This window comes from Moschus berezovskii, chromosome 12 (genome assembly GCF_049115385.1).
Source record: "Moschus berezovskii isolate FMDL1 chromosome 12, NW_MosBer_1.0, whole genome shotgun sequence".
NCBI lineage: Eukaryota > Metazoa > Chordata > Mammalia > Artiodactyla > Moschidae > Moschus > Moschus berezovskii.
The window spans coordinates 14,931,097-14,951,845 of NC_142471.1; positions in this window are offsets into that span (position 1 = coordinate 14,931,097).

Sequence of the window (20,749 nt, forward strand, 5' to 3'; positions counted from 1 at the left end):
AAGATAGTAAACATGATCCAAGATCTCAGGAAAAGAATAGAGACACAGACTGAGAAGATACAAAAAATGGTTAACAAAGAGTTCAAAGAACTAAAGAACAAATAAACAGAGATAAACAATGTAATAATTGAAATGAAAAATACACTAGGAAAAATAAATAGCAGAATAAATGAGGCAGAAGAATCAATAAGTGAGCAAGAAGACAGAACAGTGGAAATCACTGCTGTGCAACAGAATAAAGAAAAAAATGAACACAGTTTAAAACTTCTCTGGGACAACATTAAATGCACAAACATTCACATTATATGGGTTTTAGAAGGAGACAAGAGAAAGGACCTGAGAAAATATTTGAAGAGATAATATCTGACAAGTTCCTTAACATGGGAAAGTAAACAGTCACTCAGGTCCAGAAAGCACAGAGTCCCATAGAGGACAAACCCAAGAAAGAACATGTTGAGAAACATATTAATCAAATTGATAAAAAACTAAAGACAAAGAGAAAATATGAAAAGCAACAAGGGAAAAGCAACAAATATCATACAAAGAACTCCTTATAAGGTTATCAAACTGATTTTACAGTAGAAACTCTGCAGGCCAGCAGAGAGTGGCATTATATATCTAAAGGAATGAAAGGGGAAAACTTATAACCAAGAATACTCTATCTAGCAAGGGCCTAATTTAGATTCTATGGAGAAATCAAAAGCTTTACAGACAAGCAAAAGTTAACAGCATTCGCCACCACCAAACCATCTTTACAACAAATGCTAAAATAACTTATCTAGGAGGAAAAGACAAGGCCACAACTAGGAACAAGAAATTACAAATGGGAAATCTCACTGGCAATAAAAGAAGGAAATCATCTACACACAAATATGATATCAAAACCAGTGAGCAAAGTACAAATTCTGGATATTGAGAATGAATTTTTAATTAAGAGACCAGCAACTTAAATCAATCTTGTGTTTGTATGTGAGTGTGTGTGTATACACACACACACACACACACTGCCAAATGAAAACATATTAACTGTAACTCAAAAACCTGTAAACTATACATGCAAAAATGAAAAATGAATCCAAACACAACACTGAAGAGAGTCATAAAATCACAGGAGAAGAGAACAAAAGGAAGGGGAAAGAAAAAAGACCTACAAAAATAAATCAAAAAAATTTAACAAAATGGCAACAAGAACATACAGATCAGTAATTATCTTGAATGTAAATGGATTACATGCTCCAACCAAAAGACATACACTGGCTGAATGGATACAAAAACGAGACATATACACACTGTCGACAAGAGAGCACACGTGTAGACTGAAAGTAAGGAGAAGGAAAAAGGTATTCCATGCAAATGCAAGTCCAAAGAAACCTGGAGTAGCAATAATCACATCACACACAATTGACTTTAAAATATTGTTATAAGAGACAAAGAAGGATGCTCCATAATAATCAAGGGATCAATCTAAGAAGAAGGCATAACAATTATAAATATATATGCACCCAACACAGGAGCACCACAAATGCTGATAGCCATAAAAGGAGAAATCAACAACACAGTAATAGTGTTGGACTTTAACACCTACTTACCTCAATGGACAGATTATCCAGACAGAAAATTAATAGACCAGATGTACTTAATTAATATTTATAGAGCACTACATTCAAATGCAGAATACACATTCTTTCCAAGTGCAAATGAACATTCAAGGACAGATCACATGCTGGACCATAAAGCAAGCCTCGGTAAATATCAGAAAATTGAAATATTAGCAAGCATATTTTCCAATGATCTTTTCCACAATGACATTAGAAACCAACTACAAGAAAAAAACTGCACAAAATCACAAACAGGTGGAGGCTAAATAATGCATCACTAAACCAATGGATCACTGAAGAAGTCATTGAGGAAATAAAAAATACCTAGAGACAAATGATAGTGAAAACACAATGGTCCCAAGCCTATGAGATGCAGCAAAAACAGTTTTAAGAGGGAAGTTTATAGCAGTACAACCTTACCTCAGAAAACAAGAAAAATTCCAAATAAACAACCTAAAGTTACAATTAAGGCAACTAGAGAAGCACAAACAAAACCCAAAGTTAGTAAAGGAAAGAAATAATACAGATTAGAGCAGAAATAAATGAAATAGATGCAAAGAAAAGATGAAAGAAACTAAAGATAAACAAAACTGATAAACTTTTAGGCAGACTTGGGTCTCCTGCACTGCAGGCGGCATCTTTCCCATCTGAACCACCAGGGAAGCCCCAAGGAAAAAAAGAAAGTGTTCAAATCAATAAAATTAGAAATGAAAAAGAAGTTACAACATGAAAACAAAGGGTCGTAAGAGACTTCTACAAGCAACTATACACCCATAAAATGGATAATCTAGAAGAAACAGATACATTCTGAGAAAGGTACAATTTTCCAAGACAGAACCAGGAAGAAATAGAAAATGTAAACAGACTAAACACAAGTACTGAAATTGAAACTGTGATTAAGAAACTCTCAACAAATAAAAGTCCAAAACCAGATAGCTTTACAGGAAAATTCCAGCAAACATTTAGAGAAAAGTTAACACCTATCCTTCTGAAACTCTTCCAAAAAAAGCTGCAGAGGAAGGAAAACTTCCAAACTTATTGTATGAGGCCACCATCACCCTGATACCAAACCCAAGCAAAAACACCACAAAAAAGAAAATTACAGGCACTTTCACTGATGAACACAGACCCCAAAATCCTCAACAAAATACAAGCAAACCGAATTCGATAACATATTAAAGGTTCATACAAGTGGGATTTACCCCAGGGATGGAAAGATTTTTCAACATCCACAAATCAACCTGTGTGATACATATCATGTGCTATCATTTATATGTGAAATCTAAAAATATAATACAATTGAACTTACTTACAAAACAGAAACATACCTAGATAACAAACTCATAGTTACCAAAAGGGGAAGGGTTAGGAGGCTTGTGATTAACATATACACACTACTATTTATAAAATAATCAATAGCAACCTACTATATGGCACAGGGAACTCTACTCTGTACTCAGTAATAGCCTCTATGGGAAAAGAATCTAAAAAGGGATGGATATTTATATACACAGAACTAAATCACTTTGCTGTACAACTGAAACTAACCAAAATTGTACTCAGCTATACTCCAATATAAAATAAAAATTTTAAAAGGGAACAAATAATTATTCTACCATGATAAAATACATGGCAAACTTGATGAATTCTTATTATTTCTCTAATAAGAAATATTCAATGTGAATATAAGAATTTTCAAGTTCTCTGTCCATGAAAAATATAACAACAGAAGACCAGAATCTGGTTTCTACCTCTCAGTTCAGTTGCTCAGTCGTGTCTGACTCTTTTGCAACCCCATGAATCGAAGCATGCCAGGCCTCCGTGTCCATCGCCAACTCCCGGAGTCTACTCAAATTCATGTCCATCAACACAGAGACATTACTTTGCCAACAAAGGTTTCTACCTCTGCTGCTGCTGCTGCTAAGTCACTTCAGTCGTGTCCGACTCTGTGTGACCCTATAGACGGCAGCCCACCAGGCTCCCCCGTCCCTGGGATTCTCCAGGCAAGAACACCTCTAGAAGGCCTTAAATCAGCATTACAAGTCAGACTGTTAAGTCTAGATAATGTGCATATACCTACAATTAAGGAACTAATCTGTGTGGGGATCATGTCTACTTACTTGCTAAAGACAAACTTCATCAATATTATTTATCTATAATTTACATTCATTAAAATTCACCTATTTTTTAGTCTACGGCCATACCACCCTGAATGCGCCCGATCTCGTCCAACCAGACCATTCTAAAGGAGATCAATCCTGGGTGTTCATTGGAAGGACTGATGCTAAAGCTGAAACTCCAATACTTTGGCTACATCATGCGACGAGTTGACTCACAGGAAAAGACTCTGATGCTGGGAAGGATTGGGGGCGGGAGGAGAAGGGGACGACAGAGAATGAGATGGCTGGATGGCATCACCGACTCGATGGACATGAGTTTAAGTGAACTCCGGGAGTTGGTGATGGACAGGGAGGCCTGGTGTGCTGTGATTCATGGGGTCGCAAAGAGTCAGACACGACTGAGCGACTGAACTGAACTGAACTGAACTTACTAGGGTGTGAGATGAGTGCAATTGTGTGGTAGTTTGAGCATTCTTTGGCATTGCCTTTCTTAGGAACTGGAATGAAAACTGACCTTTTCTAGTCCTGTGGCCACTGCTGAGTTTTCCAAATTTGCTGGTATATTGAGTACAGCACTTTCACAGCATCATTCTTTTAGGATTTGAAACAGCTGAGCTGGAATTCCATCACTTCCACTATCTTTGTTCCTAGTGACGCTTCCTAAGGCCTATTTACCTTTGCATTCCAGAATGTCTGTCTCTAGGTGAGTGATCACACCATTGTGGTTATCTGGGTCATGAAGATCTTTTTTGTATAGTTCTTCTGGGTATTCTTGCCACCTCTTCTTAGTATTCTGCTTGTGTTAGATCCATACCATTTCTGTCCTTTATTGTGCCCATCTTTGCATGAAATGTTCTTGGTATCTCTGATTTTCTTGAAGAGATCTCTAGTCTTTCCCATCTTGCTGTTTTCCTCTATTTCTTTGATCAATGAGGAAGGCTTTCTTATCTCGTCTTGTAATTCTTTGGAACTCTGCATTCAAATAGATATATTTTTCCTTTTCTCCTTTGCCTTTCATGTCTCTTCTTTTCACAGCTATTTTTAAGCCCTCCTCAAACAACCATTCTGCCTTTTTGCATTTCTTTTCCTTGGTGATGGTCTTGATCACTGCCTCCCGTACAACGCCATGAACCTCTGTATATAGTTCTTCAGGTATTCTATCAGATCTAATTCCTTGAATCTATTTGTCACTTCCACTGTATAATCGTTAGAGATTTGATTTAGGTCATACCTGAATGGTCCAGTGGTTTTCTTCACTTTCTTCAATTTCAGTCTGAATTTGGTAATAAGGAGTTCATGATCTGAGCCACAGTCAGCTCCTGGTCTTATTTTTGCTGACTGTATAGAGCTTCTCCATTTTTGGCTGCAAAGAATATAATCAATCTGATTTGGTGTTGACCATCTAGTGATGTCCACATGTAGTTTTCTCTTGTGTTGTTGGAAGACAGTGTTTCTATGACCAGTGCATTCTCTTGGCAGAACTCTATTAGCCTTTGCCCTGCTTCATTCTGTATTCCAAGGCCAAATTTGCCTGTTACTCCAGGGATCTCTTGACTTCTTACTTTTGCATTCCAGTCCCCTATAATGAAAAGGACATCTTTTTGGGGTGTTTGTTCTAGAATGTCTTGTAAGTCTTCATAGAATCATTCAACTTCGGCTTCTTCAGCATTACTGGTTGGGGCATAGACTTGAATTACTGTGATACTGAATGGTTTGCCTTGGAAACAAACAGAGATCATTCTGTTGTTTTTGAGAGTGCATCCAAGTACTTCATTTCAAATGCTTTTGTTGATTATGATGGCTATTCCACTTCTTCTAAGGGATTCTTGCCCACAGTAGTAGATATAATGGTCATCTGAGTTAAATTCACCCATTCCAGTCCATTTTAGTTCACTAATTGCTAAAATGTCAATGTTCACTCTTGCCACCTCCTGTTTGACCACTCCCAGTTTCTCTTGATTCATGGACCTAACATTCCAGGGCCTATGCAATATCGCTCTTTACAGCATCTAACCCTGCTTCCATCACCAGTCCCATTCACAACTGGGTGTTGTTTTTGCTTTGGCTCCATCCCTTCATTCTTTCTGGAGTATTTCTCCACTGATCTCCAGTGGCATATTGGGCACCTTCTGACCTGGGGTAGTCTTTCAGTGCAGTGTTGGCAGTGTGACTCTCAAATATATGGTTTTGGATGGGAGAAAAAAAAAGGGATATTCAATAAAGATTCTGGAAGAATGCCAAAAATAAGAAAAATACACTCTAAAATGTCCTGAAAGTCACTCACCAGGTATCTCTAATCTGTTGTTAGAAATTGGGTGTAGAATTGATTTTCCAATAATGGATTTTTGACAGTTGTTAAAAAAAAAAGGTATTACATTTGTAGTTGAAAAGTGTGATTTTTCTGAAGTGTCTGAAAATCCAATGGTGCCTTCACTACAGGAAACAATGTATTACATACAGATAAATAGAGGGAAACTGAATTACTGGACATCAGTCCCACCAAAGGGTTCTATAAAATTGAGAAAGGCCTTTCATGGTTTGTATAAATGCCAGAAACTTGAAGTCAATTTACAGCCACTGACTTAAAATCCTGCCAGGACACCTTGTCTCCTATCAGTTATCCTCACTGCCCCAACAAGTACTAAGAGCCTCTGTTCTCTTGGCCTTCTCTAGTTTCCCCTCAGTGCTTTGGAATTGTGAACATTTCCCCCTACTTGCTTCAGCCTGAGAATGGAAGCAATCCCAAGTCCAGGCCTCCTGATCTCTGGTCTTGTTTTGTATCTCATCCTACCTCCAATTCTTCCCAAACCTCAGCCTCAGGCTTCAAGCCAGGGACACTTCCCACTCTCTCAGCCAGACAGGCTTCCCAAGGGAAGGGAATACTTTTCTCTTTGTTGCCTCTGAAGGCACCCACAGAGTTCTTCTAATTTTGCCTTCCTCCACTGATGATTTCATTTCAATTTGTTGTCAGCCCCTAGGACACGTTTCTCTACTTTGAGCTTTGGCAGCATTGTTAGCTAAACTCCACAAGTCACATTTGAGTCTCGCTTGAGTCACTTTTCTTTTCCTTCAGATTGCAGTAAGTTTTCAATTAGTTTCTTCCTAACTTATTTCATATCTTTCTCAGCTTTCTTTGACCACTTCTGTGCCAATATACACTGTGGATTATTTACTGAAAGTCATTTAAGTCCAATCCTAAATTGAGGGCCCTACTGTTGAGTGAATGATTAGTACAGTAAGAAAGTTTCTGTTTTCCATTTGCTTCATTATAGGGTCATTTCTCTGGTTCACTGCATCAGGAAGGTACTTTGGAGTCAATTATTTTGATCTATTCATTCTGGAAATCAGAGATAATATTCTTTAAGAGGAAGGATGGCCTGAGAGAATTTATGACAAAAGCTTGGCACTTTAAGCACAGATAGGTTCTAATTCTGTTGCTGACTCATGACAGGACTTCAAAAATGACGTTCAGAGGTATGTAGCCTGTTAAGTGAGGATGAAATGCCTCTCAGGTTTCTGCTGAGGAATAAATCTCTAAATCACTTTCCTAACATATTGTGTTCTGCAGCCCATCCACTGTCAGGAACCAGAGCTAAAGAGCAGGGAAATGGCTCTCTGGACATCATCACACATCATTCATAGGTGAGTCAACTCTTCTAGGCAACAGAACTCACTCATGGAACCTAGAAGAAAAAGTTTTTAACTAAAACATAAATGACTCAATTCTTTCTGCCAATAGAATTTACACAGAAACTAAAAAAAAGTTTTATCTAAAATGTGTTAGCTAAACTTTAGTTTAACATAATTTATGATGTTGCAAAGCTGGGTTACTCTAGCCTGGAACCCACAGGTCAAAAGAAATTAAGGACATTTCTCCTTGTATCACTGAGTGACACTATAACTAATGAAATGATTTAATACCTATCTTGCTGGTATCTTGTAAGTTCCATCAGAGTAGAGTCAGTATCCTGTTGTGTTCCATCCATATATGTTAAATAACTAAGAAGTAAAAGAAAAAAAAGAGAGAGATTTTTAATTAAACAGCCAAAATATTATTTAGAAGTGAAACTGATATCGGGATTTTGTTTTGTCATAGATTCCAAAATACTCAGGAGTTGAACATTAAATTCCACTTGTCATACATTACTGGCATAGTTCACAATTACCATTTGGTGTGTGCTAGCAGGCAGAATTTTTAGAGGAGGTTGGTTTAATTTTTAGTGATATGGAAGGTTTCTAAGTTTGTTTGTTGAGGTGGTTTTTTTTTTTTTGGCATTTAAGTGTTCTAAGTGGAATTTATTTAGCCTAAAAATGTTGAACCCGAGGCATAAAAACAAATAAAAGACTATTTAATAGGCTAATTAGATTGCAGGTCTAAATTGGGTTAGGGTCACAGAATTGAGTCATCAATACAAATATACCTATCCCATCAATTTGGCTTCTAATCAGTCCTACATGTGGAAGCACCTTATTTTTTTCAATGTGTACTTAAGAATGTGCACACATGTGTTTAATCACTCGGTCGTCTCCAACTCTTTGTGACCCTATGGACTACAGCCCACCAGGCTCCTCTGTCTATGGGATTCACTAGGCAAGAATACTGGAGTGGGTAGCCATTCCCTTCTCCAAAGAATCTTCTCAACCCAGGGATCCATGTCTCCTGCATTGCAGGTGGATTCTTTACCAGCTGAGCCACCAGGGAAGCTTGATATACTTAAGTATATCCAGTGACAATAGTTTCTGTCTACCTTCAGAGTTCTGATGTACTGTGCCACTGGAACTAAACAGGAATTGAACTGAAGCTACTAAGAGCTCTCTCTGGACATGGCTGAGGCTGTGTCGAAGGTGGGTCAATTAAGCTCAAAGGTCAAAGCTAGACTTTATCTCCTTGCTGGAATAGTCACTGCTCTGCTGGCTCAGAAATAACCTCTTCTGTGGTAACCTGCAATGGAAATCTCTCATCAAAGCAGAATCTTCACTTTTCTATGAATTAATCTCCAAGACATTCTCTCACCTTCCTCAAATGCCTTTGAGGCAGGTGGCTCAGATCTTCCCTCTGCCACCATCATCCCTTTCATCTGCCATCACCATCCCATTCATCTCCATAATAAAATTTGATAACTCTTCCAACTCTCTGGTCTAAACCATCTAAATTGTAATCCCCAATTTAGAGATCAAAACCACTCAAAACTGTTTCAGATCCTGAACCTCAAACTCAAGCATGTGAAATGAAGCGGTGTCATTCATATTGAGATGCAAAGAATGAGTAAAATCAGAGGCAAATTGAAGAACAATTGAGGGAGAGGAATCTGCATCTCCAAAGGATCAACTGTGAATGAGATAGCCCTGCTCTTTTAAGGAGCAGAAAGACACTTGACACAGCTGAGGTAAAAGCTGAAGGAGTATAATCAAGAGTTTAACAGGAAGACAGTGCAAGGCACTGGGAGCCTTGGGAGTCACACTAATGAGTTTGAACTTCATTTTAAAGCTACTGAAGGATTTCCAGCAGGGCTGTAACAAGATGAAATTTATAATTTTGGAAAGATTAGTTTGGCTCATATATAGCGTAGGGATTTGAGAGGGGTTAAGACATGTGGTCCAGAGATCACTAAGGGGATGTTGTAGAAATCTAGAAAAGACGTGTTTGCCTGAGCTTGGGCAGTAGGACTGGAGAGAAAATGATGAATCAAGGAGGATTTCAGGAGGGAGAAATGGCAAACTTTGGCGATAAACAGAATCAAAGGGTAAGGGAGAGGGACTTGCTAAGACCGACTCTCAGGTATGTAAGTTTAGGCAACTGGATGGTGGAGGAAGTTGGCTAATTTGACTTTACAGAAGTCTGAAGTACCTGTCAGAAACCAATGCATAAATACTCATAAGACATTTAAGCAGTTTTATCTGGCTATTTAAAATAGAAGGATTTGAGTTAAAGATGCAGGTTGAGAATGTCTTGTACATAGACGGTAAGTGAAACCAGCGTGGATGAGGTTGAGTGATAAGGTCAATAAGGGAGGCTGAGAAACAGAGGGGCAGGGAGGAGAATATTTACGTCTTAGCCTCAGTTCTCCAGCAAGAGCAACTCAAGCAGAAGCTACCAAAAAGCCTCCTAAAAAGCTACTACTTTTTTAAAGTGTACAATCAATGAAAGCAAGACTTGAAAAAAGGGAAAGGAGTTAAATAAGAAAGAAGGACTCAGAGGAGTTTGCTTTAGCCAGCTAGTTGCTGTGAAATATCAAACACCAAAATCAAGGGGATGGGCAGAGGAAAATAAGTGGTAAAGGATATTAAAAAGGCTGACAATCTTTTAGAAAGGTGGGAGTAAGGGAGGGCTTGCAAGTGGGCAGTATCAAGCACACAAGTATGCTGTATTTCAGCAAAACGAGCAATTCCACAAGTTTCCCCCCTTCTGTACTATTGCTAATGATGTTTCTGCTTGTTAAAAGTATCTTCTTCCTCAGTTTCACTGCTAATCTTGTAATTTTACCTACCCAACAGGTAAATGGCAGGTAATGAATTATTTCTGCACTGACAGTCTCTTTTATTATCCCTCTCCACCCAAACCAGAGGTCATTTCCCCTCTTCAGCTCATGTATGACACTTAAAACACCTTTCCCTTTGGGCTACTACTACCTATGTATATGTTGTAAACTCCTGGTTATCTTCTCCAAGGCTCCGCCAGTCCTAGGGGACCTAGAGATGCTCTAGGATTTGAAACATAAATCAAACCCATCAAATCCTGGATTCTAGGATTTAAAGAAGGAAAAGCTGCACTCAGAGGTTCTCTAGCTAATATATCAAAGGACTGAATGCTTTGATGACAATTCCCTGAAGTTCAGACTCTGAGTGAACACTTTGAGTCAGGAAGTTCGAATGATCTGGGCCTTACTCCATCTTCCTGCCTCCCTTTTTGTCTCTCTTCTTTTTCCAGGTTCTTTTCTACTCTTTCGCCACATACATACTCCCCATTATCTTCTTCATGGCTATCTCATTCTCTCTTCACTTCATTCTCAGTCCATTTGTCCCTTCTCCTCCGCCTTGGCCCTTCCCATCTTTAAAGTCTTATTAAACACCTATTATATATAAGGCATTTGAAAGAAATCAAATTATGGACCTCAAGGAAAAGGAAATCTAACTAGACAAATGGAACACCGACATGTTAATATAATCCTTCGGTAAGTGTCTGGAATGTGTCTCCAACTATTTCTGCTACCCATTCTTCCTGGCCTTGCCACCCTTATTGGTCTCCATTCCTAGCAACAACAGCTCATTTTCAACTGGCTATTAAAAGGTACCTCAGCTTTGGCTTTGTGACCTTGGGATTCAACCACAAGCAGGGCCAGCTCTACTACTTGCCAGCAGAGCAACCCTGGGCCAGTTAAGTCTCAGCTTTCTCACTGGAAAAGCTGAAATAATAATAGTGCTTCTTTCTTAGGACTACTGTTAAGATTTAGAGATAATGTACAATAGACAAAGCATGTAACAGAGTATCTCACATAGGAGTGCTGCTCAATAAACAGAACTATGCTAATGATAATCATAGCATACATTATGGAGTCATATTTTACATTTTATGCTTGAAAATCACATTTGAGATTAACTCATATAGCTGCTAAAGGTAAAATACCACTAAATGAAGCTGCTTATATACCACATGGTTTTTGATCGTGGTTGGGGTGGGTAGGGGAGTTATCCTAGTTCATGGGAACTGGCATAGGAGAATTTTGCCTGAATATGGATGGCTGTGTGCCAAAATCCCATCCTTTATCCCCTTAACCTCCCACTCTTTGCCTTCCAAAGACTAGGGAAAGTATGCCTTCTCAAATAAAAAGGCTCAAGAGTCTGCTTTCTTTATGTTTAAATTTAGTTCCAAGCTATAAATTTCCAACTTTACCCTGGGTGTAGGCTGCTTTCTGTTAAGAAAGTCCCATGAGAGGGTCGGGCTAGTGTGTTCTCCAGAACCGTGTTTTTGGTATGCTATTGGCACCAACAGTTCCTATGGTTACACACTCTGCTAGCCAGAGCACTTTCTGTGAGCAGGCAGAGAAGCAGAAATCAGAGAGGAGGTTGTGGGCAAATGCCCAGCAAGTAGTCTTGTCAAGGAAAAGCAATGGGGTAGGAATGATGGATGAAAGAACGGCTTCTGAAATAGAGACAAGCAAAGGCAGGAGGAATAATAACCAGGCTTAAAAAGGACTCTGGAAATAGAGGGGAAAAGAAAGAATTTACTATAAAAGAACACAGGGATTAAAAAATACAATAATTATTAATACAAAGATAGATCACAATAACTGTAAGTTCCTAAATTATTATGTGGAGAAGAAAGATTATACATTTTGTGAACTTAAGGCATTTGCAGTTATTTTATAGCTCCATACAATTTTTTCATTAAAATTTGGAATTCACATCTGATGATATAGATTCTCCTATACTTCAAACTCCAGAAAAATGGTTCTTCAGCTTTTTGGAGCCATGAGATGCTTCTATGAATCTGATAAGAGTTGTGGACCCTCCTATTTGGGAAAAAACCTACACTTATACACAAAATATTATACATTTATTCATTTATGAATATGAACATGATAAAGCTTATTTATGGGCTCCAATATTCTCAAATAAAGAAACTGGAAGAAAATCTTTTACCCTCTTTATACTGATGTTTTAGATAAAAGAAATCATTATTTTCAGAAATGAATCATGATATTCTCATATGGTAAATACTGGGAAAGACAGTTATCACTGAGTCTTTTTTTTTTTTTGTAATTAATTAATTTTTTATTGGAGGCAAATTATTTTACAATATTATATTGGTTGGTTTTGCCATACATTGACATGAATTCGCCCCGGGTTTACATAAGTTCCCCCTCCTGAACCCCCCTCCCCCCTCCCTCTTCCCTTTATCCTCCCTCTGGGACATCCCGAGTCTTAAATTCTAAGTAAGTATTAAACCTTCATCCTGTTTATGTGATAATAAATTAAATACAACATCAACAAGACTGTCAGCTTGATTTGACAACCTCTGCTTGTGTGTTTTCTATAAGGGTCTGAATTGTATCAAGAAAAGTGAAAACTGTACATTTTAGCTGATCTACTTTATATACATTGCTCGCCTGGTCAGAGGCATGGGGTCTTTGGACATAAGAGGAAGGACAGAGAGAAAGGGGGGGCGAAAGGGACTGTGAATTGGAGAGAGATTTACAAACCTCTGATTATGGTGGATAAATGATAAGACAAGAAATTCCGAGAAATAAAATCAGGAAATCTCCAAGCACATAACTGACCTGATATAAGGGTTCTGCAGAATATAAATATTAAGACTTAGAAGTGAAATCTGAAGAACCATGAATTGCTAAATGAAATGGAGGATTCCAGGTTGAATCCTAGAACAAAAATAGTTCATCAATGAAAAACCTAGGAAAATCTTAATAAAGCCTGTGGTTCAGTGAAGAGTATTGTACCAAGCTTAATTTATTAATTTTCATAAATATCATTGTATACAAGATGTTGAGACTGGGGGAAACTGAGAACTGTTTTTGCAACACTTTTATGAATCTAAAATTGTTCCAAGATAAAAAGCTAAATTTTTTTTTTAAGAATCCTAAATAGAGGAACTGTGATTCATGGGGTCGCAAAGAGTCGGACACGACTGAGTGACTGAACTGAACTGAAATGAAGATAGATCTTGAAAAAGTCATCAAATCATCAAACGTGATTTCAGAAAACTAGGAGCTAATCCATCACACTTTGAAAGATTCCATATGGTTCATCAGTAAATCTCCTCTCTTATTTCCCTTATTATCACAGTAAACGGTAACCCACTCCAGTATTCTTGCCTGGAGGATCCCATGGACAGAGAAGCCTGGTAGGCTACAGTCCACGGGGTTGCATAGAGTCGGACACGACTGAGCGATGGAATGGAACGGAACTTTATATTTTCCTTGGTCCCTATGACCAGGCTTCTTTTCATTCAAGATGAAAGCAAAATGATTGGATGACTATAATTCAGTCTTTCATATTTTTGAGTTAGCGTTTCTATTTCCTGGAGCAAAAAGATTCCTCTTAAACCCTTCTCAAAAACTAAAGTAATCCAGCAATTAATTATTTCCATGCTGTTCAAACTTGCTTCTGAATTACAGTTTGTCCTAAGATCCTGTCCATAGACATTCAGTTTAATTAGATGGGAAAATATCTAATATATGTTATTAAATGGATGCCTTGGTGTGTGAGCAGTAGGGGAAGAAAATTCTGCTTTTCCAGTGTTTAAGCAATTATATTGTCTGGATTACTAAAAACAGATACCATTGAATATATCTATGCAATCTAATACAACAAATGTTTATTGAGAGCCTTTTATGAGCCATGTGCTGAGCTGAATGATAGGAAAACAAGGTTGACTAAAATGAAATCTCTGACTTCAAGGAGATTGAATTTGGGAGAAAACACAGACAAGAAAAGACTTAATTTTGATGTGCTAAGTGTGAAAGTGCTGCACTCAATATGCCAGCAAATTTGGAAAACTCAGCAGTGGCCACAGGACTGGAAAAGGTCAGTCTTCATTCCAATCCCAAAGAAAGGGAATGCCAAAGAATGCTCAAACTACCGCACAATTGCACTCATCTCACACGCTAGTAAAGTCATGCTCAAAATTCTCCAAGCTAGGCTTCAGCAATATGTGAATTGTGAATTTCCAGATGTTCAAGCTGGTTTTAGAAAAGGCAGAGGCACCAGAGATCAAATTGCCAACATCTGCTGGATTATGGAGAAAGCAAGAGAGTTCCAGAAAAACATCTATTTCTGCTTTATTGACTATGCCAAGGCCTTTGACTGTGTGGATCACAATAAACTGTGGAAAATTCTGAAAGAGATGGGAATACCAGAGCACCTGACCTGCCTCTTGAGAAACCTGTATGCAGGTCAGGAAGCAACAGTTAGAACTGGACATTGAACAACAGACTGGTTCCAAATAGGAAAAAGAGTACGTCAAGGTTGTATATTGTCACCCTGCTTATTTAACTTATATGCAGAGTACATCATGAGGAACACTGGGCTGGAAGAAGCACAAGCTGGAATCAAGATTGCCGGGAGAAATATCAATCACCTCAGATATGCAGATGACACCACCCTTATGGCAGAAAGTGAAGAGGAACTCAAAAGCCTCTTGATGAAAGTGAAAGAGGAGAATGAAAAGGTTGACTTGAAGCTCAACATTCAGAAAACGAAGATCATGGCATCTGGTCCCATCACTTCTTGGGAAATAGATGGGGAAACAATGGAAACCGTGTCAGACTTTATTTTTTGGGGCTCCAAAATCACTGCGGATGCTGATTGCAGCCATGAAATTAAAAGACACTTACTCCTTGGAAGGAAAGTTATGACCAGCCTAGATAGCATATTAAAAAGCAGAGACATTACTTTGCCAACCAAGGTCCGTCTAGTCAAGGCTATGGTTTTTCCCGTGGTCATGTATGGATGTGAGAGTTGGACTGTGAAGAAAGCTGATCACCGAAGAATTGATGCTTTTGAACTGTGGTGCTGGAGAAGACTCTTGAGAGTCCCTTGGACTGCAAGGAGATCCAACCAGTCCATTCTAGAGGAGATCAGTCCTGGCTGTTCATTGGAAGGACTTATGCTAAAGCTGAAACTCGAATACTTTGGCCACCTCATGCGATGAGTTGACTCACTGGAAAAGAGTGATGCTGGGAGGGATTGGGGGTAGGAGGAGACAGGGACGGCAGAGAATGAGATGGCTGGATGGCATCACCGACTCGATGGACATGAGTTTGAGTGAACTCTGGGAGTTGGTGATGGACAGGGAGGCCTGGCGTGCTTTAGTTCATGGGGTTGCTAAGAGTCGGACACGACTGAGCGACTGAACTGAACTGAACTGAAGTGCTATCAGAGAAGTACACATAGGGTCTCACAGAATGGAATTGTATGAAAAAAAGTGTCAGGACTAAGGCCAAATGCATGCTCAATCATTCTTCTGCCCAGTTGAATACCTGTAAAACAGACTAAAATGGTATTTTCCCCATGGCTTTTCAAAAAAGATGTTTTTTCCCTACACACAAGGATCTTTATTGTTCTACACTAGACACAATGCACCTATGACATGCCATTTTCTGTGAAACACATTGTTGCATTTTTTGTCTAACATGCTATTTTCCCAATGACTATTTATCATCTGCTCTGTGTTTGTCTAATGAACAAAAAGTGTGAGGCAATGAAATAAACCTCAGTGAAACAATGAAAAGGCAACCATGCATCATCAATTTAGCAGGGGAACAAAAATAACAAATAAAAAGAACACAGACATTCAGTTGCCTCTGAACACCAGGAAAAGGCAATTATATCTCTCAACTAGTTAAAAACAGTGGAAACAGTGTCAGACTTTATATTTTTGGGCTCCAAAATCACTGCGGATGCTGATTGCAGCCATGAAATTAAAAGACGCTTGCTCCTTGGAAGGAAAGTTATGACCAACCTAGATAGCATATTAAAAAGCAGAGACATTACTTTGCCAACAAAGGTCCGTCTAGTCAAGGCTATGGTTTTTCCAGTGGTCACATATGGATGTGAGAGTTGGACTGTGAAGAAAGCTGATCTCCGAAGAATTGATGCTTTTGAACTGTGGTGTTGGAGAAGACTCTTGAGAGTCTCTTGGACTGTAAGAAGATCCAACCAGTCCAACCTAAAGATCAGTCCTGGGTATTCATTGGAAGGACTGATGTTGAAGCTGAAACTCCAATACTTTGGCCGCCTGATGCGAAAAGTTGAATCATTGGAAAAGACTCTGATGCTGGGAAAGGTTGGGGGCGGGAGGAGAAGGGGACGACGGAGAATGAGATGGCTGGATGGCATCACCGACTCTGTGGACATGTGTTTGAGTGTACTCCGGGTGTTGGTGATGGACAGGGAGGCCTGGCGTGCTGTGATTCATGGGGTCGCGGAGAGTCGGACACGACTGAGCGACTGAACTGAACTGAACTGAGTTAATAACATCAACTCTGCCAACTAGTTGGAACCACTAAGGGAAAAAAAAAGTCAGCCATAATTTAATACAAAATAAACTATTCAGCTGTTTTCAGGGGTTCCAACAGTATGCAGTCAAACAAGAAGCCAACAAAGGAGTCGTAATAAGATTTCACATGTGTCTACACACAGTAATTTCTCCCTCCACTAATTCAACCAAGGAAACTATATTACTATTTTAATATAATGAATAAAAATCTGGAACTACTATTCTGTATTTACAGGATTTTGTTATGGCCACTCTTGCTGCCACAACAAACCACCACAGACTACATGGACTAAACAGAAATTTATTTCACACAGTTCTTGAGGCTGAAAAATCCAGGATCAAGGTGCTGAGAAAAAAGTTTCATTTTAAGGCTTCTTCTCTTGGTGTATAACCAGCCATCATCTCACTATCTGTTCATATTGCCTTTTCTTTGTGAACTGGGGTAGGGGGCTAGCTCCCTGATATCTCTTCTCATAAGGACACTAATACTATCAGATCAGGGCCCTCCCCGTATAACTTCATTTAACCTTAATTACTTCCTTAAAGGCTCATCTCCAAATATAGCCACAATGGAAGTTATGGTTTCAACATATGAATTTGAGGGGGACAGAAATATTCAGTTCTTAACATCTCACGAAAGAAGAGGGAGTTGGTGGAGGTGCTGAAGAATGCAAAACATTAGTTGAAAATAATATAAAACTGTAGGTTAAAAAGTTCTTGGATACACATCTTCTAAAAGCAGTGTCAACGACAGCAACATTTCTAGAGACGTCAGTGCCTTAGGCATACCTTCCTGATTGTCAGAACGAATAGTATGTCCTGGGAAACTCACATATCACACATGATAGGAAGTAATGTAGGTCTACAAAAAAAAAAAAAAAAAAAATGCAATGGATTGAATCAGGGCTAGGAAAAACCCAGCAGATGCAAAGAAGGTGCTAAGAGAAGAATAATATTCATCAAGAGAACATTTGGAAATCTGGGAAATTATAACTTTCTAAATTTATATTTGAATTAAAATAGCATGGTGATGAATTTCTGAAAGTAGCTTTGGAAGCACATTTAAAGGCATCTTAAGAGGAGCCATGGGCTTCTTCCCAGGTGGCTCGGTGGTAAAGAATCCACCTGCAATGCAGGAAACCCAAGTTCAATCCCTGGGTTGGGAAGATCCCCTGAGAAGGGAATGGCTACTCTCTCCAGTATTCTAGCCTGAAGAATCCCACAGACAGCGGAGCCTGGCAGGTGGCAGTTCACAGGGTCACAAAGATATTCTTAGGTCCACATAAATACCATTTCAAATGGAAAATGAAAAAAATTCTTCTTCAGAAAAACATATTATATAGTTCATGAGCATTTACTGAATATTTACCATATGTCAGGACTGGGCTTTGAGTTTAGGTTAATCATATCAGAGTCAGCATAAGATGCTTCTCTACAAAGCAACTATGAATCCATAGACATGTTTGCAAAGCTGAAGTTTCTACCAGTTAATAATATTTGTACTCACTTACCCAACTTATTGACTTTTAGTCTTTCTAATTTCTAATCCTTCCATGTGCTAGGAGGTAAAAGACACCTTCTTTTACATTGGAGTTTACTTGCAGGTATGCACTGATTTAAAGATGTGGCAAAAGGTAAATATAAGCAAGGAAGGTGTAGTGTTAGGGCTTTGTTTTCTGTGTGCAGCTTCTTGGCTCTTGTACATGGTCACTGACTGCTTTGTGCTATTAGGCTAATGCACAGTGATGGATGGTAAAGATAAAGTCTTGGTTGTGGTGGCAGCTATCAAATGATGGTAGGCAATTGCTCTGATGAAATGCAGCAATTTCACAAACAAGACTAATTCACTAAAGGAGATTCCATAACATAGTACTATCTTAATGTGATTGAAAGATCACACAATCTTTGCATGTTAGACCACTTGGGGGTGAACATGCTGTGTACTAGTATAATAGCTGTATAGTGTTTCTGCTGTTAGAGCTATCTGTAGCTGGAAAAAGTTTAGAAAGGCAGTTCCTAAATGATATTTTTCTTTATTATTAGAAAACTGAAAGTATAGGGACTTTGAGAAAAGATAAACTTAGGAATTAAGAGCACTGACGGGGGAGGCAGGATGATATCTGAAAGTATGTGATCAAAATAAGAGTTGGATTTGGAAGTATAGGACTGAATTCTAGACTTAAATTTAGCAAGCTGAGAAGACTGAAAGCTCTCTGAACCTAGACCCGGGTGTGGCATCTGGTTGATAGGAAGGGATGGCCTGGATTCAACACAGGGCTCACCAATGAGGCTATGTAATTTGAACTTTCATACATCCTCAATAAGTCACTTGTTAAAATGTATTGAGGAAGGCCACATTCTGTTCAAATATCTCCACATATCAAAATCACCCTTTCTAGCTGAGTTTATTTTCATGTCCTTCAGGCAAGACAAGTACATTCTTTGCAACCCCATCGACCGTAGCCTGCCAGGCTCCACTGTCCATGGAATTCTCCAGGCAAGTTTAACTGAACTGGGTAGCCAATCGAAACTAGGTCTCCCACATTGCAGGCAGATTCTTTAGAGTCTCAGCCAGCAGGAAAGTTCAAGAATACTGGAATGGGTAGCCATTCCCTTCTCCTGAGGCTCTTCTTGACCCAAGAACCAAACTGGGGTCTCCCGCACTGCAGATGGATTCTTTACTATCTGAGCTACCAGGGAATCCCTTACATTCTTACTTATGTTCATTTTGCAACCGAAGTCAGAGGAATGGCTCCATAGGAGTCTTGGGGTCAGTGAATATTGCTAAATATATATTTCTGGCCCAAAGAACCCTTAACATTAAGAAGAATTACTTGGTTTTTATATACAAAAAACAAACAAACAAACATATTTTACATTGCTGAAACACAGTTGAGAGAAATTTGTATCAAATAATTCTTACACATGAGAGAAAATGTAAGAAAAGCACTTTCATTAAAAATTAGTTTTTAATGGATACGTACTACCATATGTAAAACAGATAATCAACAAGGAAGCACTTGGTGAGTAGCACAGGAATGCTACTCAATACTCTATAATAGCCTAAATGGGAAGAGAATCTGAAAAAGAGTAGATATATGAACACATATATAACTAAATCACTTTGTTGTACATTCAAAACAAGCATAACATTGTAAATCAACTATATTCCATTATAAAATAAAAATTAAATTAAAGAAGGCAAGGATATTCTTGGATTGGAAGAATCAATATTGTGAAAATGACTATACTACCCAAGCAATCTACAAATTCAATGCATGCATACACGGTCAGTCTCTCAGTTGTGTACAACTGTCTGTGACCCCACGGACCGCAGCCCATAGACTGTAGGCTCCTCTGTCTGTGGTATTTTCCAAGTAAGAATGCTGGAGTGGGTTGCTATTTTCTTATTCAGTGGTAGTTGCTCAGTTGTGTCTGACTCTTTGCAACTCCATCAACTGGAGCCCACCAGGCTCCTCTGTCCATGGGATTTCCCAGGCAAGAATACTGGAGTGGGTTGCCATTTTCTTCTCCAGGGGGTCCACCAGACCCAGGGACCAAACCTGGATCTCCTGCATTGCAGACAGATTCTTTACCATCTGAGCCACCAGGGAAGATACTCCTTATCTTCCTAACCCATGCATCTCCTGCACTGGCAGGCGGATTCTTTACCACTGCATCACCTGGGAAGCCCCGCAGATTCAATGCAATCCCTATCAAATTACCATTTTATTTTTTTGGTACTTTTCACAGAATTAGAGAAAAACTATACAATCTACATGTAAATACAAAAGATGCTGAGTAGCCAAAGCAATCCCGAGAAGGAAAAACAGAGCTGGAGGAATCAGGCTACCATTATTATATGGTACTGGTACAAAAAAAGAAATATAGATCAATGGAACAGAAAAGAAATTTTAAAGATTAGCCAATGCACCTATGGCCACCTAAACTATGACAAAGGAGGTAAGAATATACAATGGGGAAAAGACAGTTTCTTTAATATGCAATGTTGGGAA